The following is a 5990-nucleotide window of genomic DNA, read 5'->3' on the forward strand; positions in this document are numbered from 1 at the left end:
TTTCATCATCATTAGTGACCTTGACCTTGTATATATTGACCTAAATTATATGTATCACAGCCATAGTCTTGATAATGACCATTTGTATTACAATCCCTCAATAAATGATGACTAAATGGTCCATATACACATCTTCATATTTTTATCTGAACTTTGACCTCTATGTGTGACCTTGACCTTGGCCGCAAGGACCTGAATCTTGCGCGCGACACTCCGCCTCACAATGGTGAACATTTGTGCCAAGTAATATTGATATAAACCTAACACTAAGTAAGATTCATAAATAAATATCTGCTGATAAAAGTTTAAAAATAAATCAACTTGGTAACAGCAACGATGTCGGTAATCACATAATTGCACGTACATTACTGATAAACGATAAAGACCCGATGGTGTTTGTTTGATATGTCGGTTAACAAATAAAAGATCTAGAGTAAATAAAGAACAATAATGCTTATCTGCTTTAAGGACCGGGCCAAAATCATGTAACGTTAATGACCAAAAATGTCGTGATGCTAGATAAGTTAAACATGACGTCATTGGTCATCAAAAGTTAGTTGTTAATCGATTGATGTCATTATTACATTTGTATGCTTTAATAATGTAACATAGAAAAAACAAAGAAAGCTGACATAGCAGACAAACACAAATACATGACTTTGTACTAAATTTACTTATACTTAAGTACATGTTGCAAGACCGCCACAGTGATGTGTAATATTAAAAATGTGATTACATATTTACTTAAAACAACAACTATTACAAAAACTTACAACACATTATACTCGTATGCTTGAATTTAAGGTAGTCTATTTCATGTTCATAACTCCTTTCTGCTAGACACACAACGCAGGGTAAATAGACAGGAAGACCCAAACATGTTTGTTCAATAGTGCTATAATAAAAAGTAAAGTATATCCTATTAATCAAATACTTACGCTGACACGGATTATCCTAGGATTCCGACGAACTACCTTGTTTATGGCAATAGAAAGTAAGGTTTATAAATATGATGTGCCTATAGCAAGCTTCAAAGAATCGCTGATACTGTTCAGTAATTCATGCTTAAGGAGCAAATTGTAGATTGCATAAATTCAACAAAGTCAGATATATAGGATAATAACATTCAATAAAAACATGTTTCGGAAATATCATCTATGATCATACAACTATGTAACATTGTATCATGTATCCACAATGCATGCCTTTTAACAAGTTCGACTAGTGCTTAGTTTTTAAATATTACCCTGTTATAATAAACAAATTCAGTTCATATTCATAATTGTAGAATATTTCTAAATTTATTGAAAATGCACAGTTCATGTGCAAAACATAAATGACAACCAATTTATTTAGACCGCAATGATTATCAAATTTTCTTTAATCAGTGTATAATTTATGTGTTAGTATGCATAACATTTCATCTGTATACACGTAGAGTAATTATATCTAATCCTGTATTGAATTAATCAAATGGATGATTTGAGATATGAGTTCAATTATGCAATATTATTCTATCGTTGTTTATTAAACTTGTAACTATTTGCATTTTTAAGTAAAGTAAATTTCACGTGCAAGTTGTATTGCTATTTTCTGTCGCTATAATGTGTCACGTACACAATCGATTGCTCATATTAGGCTTGTATAATCAAGTAAGGGCCATTTCAAGCATACAATTTAATAAAGATATTGTAAACCAAAATTATACAAAAAACAAATCTCACAATCGCTTAAATATGTAATATTTTTGCAAAACTATTGAAAATAAGTGAAAAAAGCATTTAATTAGGTAAGAAAATGCATGTTAAGGTAACGGGAATGTGTTTGTTAATCATGAGAAATCCCTCAGCAACGCAAGCCGTTTTAAGTCAGCGCAAAGTTAGGCATTTTGTTTTTGATAACATGTCCCCTCGTGTTTAAATTTATGCTTATTTATCATAGTTTCAACAACTTCCTCTTCAATCTCATTCGTTGTTACTCATATTTATTCAGTAACCAATGTCAAAAGGTCATTTATAAATAATCTGTATGAATACACTTCAATGCAGCATAAGATACACTTCATGCTGTTATCTGCTCAGCTGGTTCAAAATATTTTGTTGTCACCATATTTTTTTTTCTTGAGCTGTACGACGCACCGATACTGTTAGGGTCATATGGCGACGTTCCAGCTTTACCTGATGCAAGAAGACCTCTGGTGCCCATTCATGCATAATTGTAGGCACGAACGAGCACAATATGTGAATCAACGACATTCCGTTAGCTAGCTGGATAGCTTCCCCACATGAAATAATCCGATATCCCAGCCGAATTTAACACTTACATAGTCTCTATCATGTATTGATATGAACAAGCACATACCTGTTTAAATATCGTAATACGAATACAACAATATATTAATTTTGTTTTGACATGCACTTTAATAATGATACCTGTCCGTATAAATGTACAAGGAATATTAAGTTTATTAAATAATATTTTAAGTTTTACTAATTCATATATCAGCGTAAGTAAAACATTTAGAAGCAGAAGTTGAACACAAAACTATTGAGTTTAGTCTGCTCCACAGTTTGGTCTGTCACTTTTGTTTCATAGAACGGATACTAAGCTGATAGACGATGACGGATCTATACATATTACAGCAGCGGACTTTTGCATTCAGTTGTATGGTATTTCAGTCATAACAAACTCGAACAGGTCCTATAAGGATGTAAAAATATATTGGTGTTGGTAAAAAAGCCTGTCCCATTTAGTAATTGTATAACATGTTTGTGTGTTTACTATTTTACACACATGAGGGCACCGAGAACCACTTACCTCCTGTACGCTAGCTACCAAGCTTTCTCTTATGTTACTTATTCAAAGAATCTGACGAACATCAGTCCCAAATGGACGGAGAATCAAGTAACTGAGGCCTGCGACCGTAACCATTCAGGCACAGAGAAGTCTCTTGAATGTTATTTATTTAGAGGGGTTTGTAAGAGGACCTTTCATAATGTATTTATGTCAGCCAATTAAAGTCTAAAAAAGATAAAACAAGGCGCCTGTTGATCGGTTTTTTAAATTTTGAATTTCTTGCTTTGAATTTATAGGAGGATTTTAAAATGTGGCGAAACATATATTTACAATAATAATTGTTAGTCTATAACTTACGTAAATTGTATATGCAAGTGCATGCATTGACAGTATCCAGCTCATATAAAATAAACTCTAATACAGTAAATTCCCATTTCTTTACTCAATGGGCTTTTTTGAACCAAGAATTGCTTTAAAAAAATAAATGGATTCAGCCAAGATTCGATGTGTTAATATTTTGTTTTAGTTCAACCTACGCTTTTCAAGTTGTAGTTGTTGCTTGTCAATATGTGATTTAACAACTACTCTCTTTGCCCCCTCTCTCCCCTGTCTTCATTTCAAATCAGTCCAAGTAATATGTGTATCAAAATGTGCTACATATAAATATGCTACATATAAACAGGTAATGGAAAGTACGTAGCCACTGAATAAGAACAATATCAAAGATAAAAGATAAATGACGTATGAAGAAAATGTGCATCAGATTCATTGAAATTATTTTGAAAAATATAGACACATTCTGATCGTCTTAGAACAGGCTCTGTTAAATCCAATCTGTGATACTTTCTAGTTTTACCTTTTCAGCATAATTATATTTAACATGTACATGCGTTTGCCTTTTCAATTAAAACATTTAGTTTATTGCATACTTCATGTTCAGTGTCTTACTGGCGGCAGTTACATATAACAAGGAAATAGGATAAATATTACGTCGACACATGTGCGTAATAGTAATACTACAAATAAGTTAAATAAAACAAATAAGTTCTAACAGACCCTTATTGTTATGAAAGTTCATTGCATTTCTTTCGATAGCTTTCTTATGAAATGAGTTTTTAGACATTATACAAAGTTTGATCTTGTCCATGAAATTGATTCCGGCTATGTACGAACTAAATTTGTTATTCGTATTAAAAAACGTAAATTGATACAAATTGACCGTTTTAAGTCGATCATCAGCTGCCTTATATGTAAGCAATGAAAGGTGGATAATGCAATAAACTTTAATGAAAGGATCAGTGTGAACACGGGACAATATGATTCGTTTGTAACATAGCAAAGTGAGCCCTTGTAAATGTTTTATAAATCACTTAGTCATTTTTGGTCGAGACCACTTAGTCATTTTTGGTCGAGACCTGAGGTAATTGACCTTTTGAAAGACTAAAATAGAATATCATATGTTTATAGTATCTTTCATAGTCTCTTTTATGATGAACAGCTGAAAGATTTGGCATGCAATATTCCATTGTACACCCTCGATATATAGTACAAGATAAACTTATCAGAAAGTTTTAAAAGATCAAACAGCACATAAAATACTTCAGATAACCTTTACCAAACATTATTTTGAAGTCCGCCCTTCTTCAAATGTTAGATTTACAGTTTGCAAAAAAAGAACTTTATACTTTAACCGGTATGATTTATATGACTGCTTTAAACCGCCTTTTTCAGTTTACCAAAATGGAACATATTAAACAGGTGTCTTTTTGTTTTTTTATTTTTTACAAATGCAAACATTGTTCATGAAGAATAGATAAAATCGAATAAGTCAATATAAAGACCTGTCAAGTCATTGTCCTTAAAAGATCATTATACTGAAACGAAGAATTAGCAATATATATAAAAAAAATTCTCTTGTTTTTGTTTTACGTCGAACCGACACAGTTGAGGTCATAATTATAACACCTTTACATCTTTTCTATTGTGGAGGAAGACCTCAGAAGCCCCTCCTTGCATTAAAACCTCCACAAGCGGGCACCTGAGTTAAATCAACGACGTTCCGTGAGGTTGCTGGATAGCTATCATAGGTTTTAAAAGGCATATAGGTATGATCAAATTTAATAGTCAAGCAGATAAGGGAGATACTTAAATACTGTTTTAATAAAATCTGTTTCATTGAATTTCCTATAACAATATTTCTAATATTATTAAACTTATCTAATAGTATAATGTATATAACGATTGTATAATTGTAACAATTTTTGAAAAGAAAATTAATATATTGTATACACTTTTGAATCAGTTATTTAATTCAATAAGCACATAAACCTGTTTTTTTGTATAAAATTCTTAGTATGGGAGCAATTTAATCCTGTTCCCATACGTACATAGAGACCTCCTGGGTATGATGCATATGGTACGCTCATAAACACAGTTACTGATATAACTTCAAGGCATATATCTTCAGATCCTTGAAAATGTAATAAATGAACTATATGCTCGCCCATGTAGTAATTATTCCGGTAGAGAGGGTACCTTAGTAAAGCTGATTAAACAACTGATCTTTTACAAACACATTATTCTGCCATGACTATATAAGTATATCTAATCATTAGTCAGCATTTTTTTATCAGTCTAAAAATAGCACTGCCCTTTTACACAATTGTGATGAAATGATCATTTCTCCAGGATTTCTTAAACATGTTCCTAGCTCGTGTTTATGTTTAACACCTTGTGTGTATATTTAAGCCGATCCTTGCGTTCAATTCAATAATTCGATAAACAAAACGCAATTTTTCGTTTTAAACAGAATATTGTTGAAATATTTTATTTGTTGTTAACATGTATAATTCAGTTGTAGCCTCTCATAAGTCCAAAATCTTCTTTGCCATGAGGGGGGGGGGGTGCTGCTCCCTTCAATACCGTAAGCAGAAGGGGGATATCTCCCCTCTGTATCTTTTCGGCGCCGAAAAAGTGATAACTTTTTATTATTATTCAAACAACAAAAGTGTTTGCGTTTAAATATGTTTTTGTCACCATTTGAGATCTCGAAGGGGGGCTGAGCAATATATGAATTGATTTACTTTTGAAAAGTAATGCACTCATGACACTTAGTTTCAGATTTGCAAAACTGTTGGACACATAATAAAGCAAACTGAGCTTTTGAAAGAACTTCAACAAACAACTATTGATAT

Source organism: Ruditapes philippinarum, unplaced genomic scaffold, assembly GCF_026571515.1.
Source record: "Ruditapes philippinarum isolate M1 unplaced genomic scaffold, ASM2657151v2 ctg303_1_1_1_1, whole genome shotgun sequence".
Classification (NCBI taxonomy): Eukaryota; Metazoa; Mollusca; class Bivalvia; order Venerida; family Veneridae; genus Ruditapes; species Ruditapes philippinarum.